A 389-nucleotide genomic window follows, 5' to 3' on the forward strand; every position below is an offset into this window, starting at 1 on the left:
CTCGTGCGGGATGCAGCCGTCTTGCGACATGGGGTCGCTCCACAGCAGGTCCAGGATCTGCGAAAACGCGGCACGGCGGCGCCGGGTTCGTCCCTTGGGCCGACTGCGGCGAGCGCGGCGTTTGACGAGGGACTAAAAGTCAGCCGGGACAGGCTTGGCGAGGGAATGAACGGCTCTATGCACCAAAGTGATTGCAATTTGCAAAAACACACGAAATGACGACATCCGAAATTGGAAGAAAAAAAAAACAACGTCATGAACAAAATGAAATAGACAAAAATGTTCAAAAAAAAAGTAGCCGAAGCTCCATCTGGATAACTACAAAGTCAATGTAAGCGTCCTTGGTTTTCATCCGTGAGCTTTTGGAGGTCACGTTAAACGGACCGCCA

At 51.2% G+C, this 389-nt stretch overlaps 1 protein-coding gene across 1 annotated transcript in view; it reads right to left on the reverse strand.

The window, feature by feature from the left end:
* Nucleotides 1–389, reverse strand: part of ppef2a (protein phosphatase with EF-hand domain 2a) — a 14772-nt gene that overhangs the window by 9088 nt on the left and 5295 nt on the right.

Source organism: Hippocampus comes, unplaced genomic scaffold (assembly GCF_001891065.2).
Source record: "Hippocampus comes isolate QL1 unplaced genomic scaffold, H_comes_QL1_v1.1 scaffold102, whole genome shotgun sequence".
In the NCBI taxonomy this organism is placed as follows: Eukaryota; Metazoa; Chordata; class Actinopteri; order Syngnathiformes; family Syngnathidae; genus Hippocampus; species Hippocampus comes.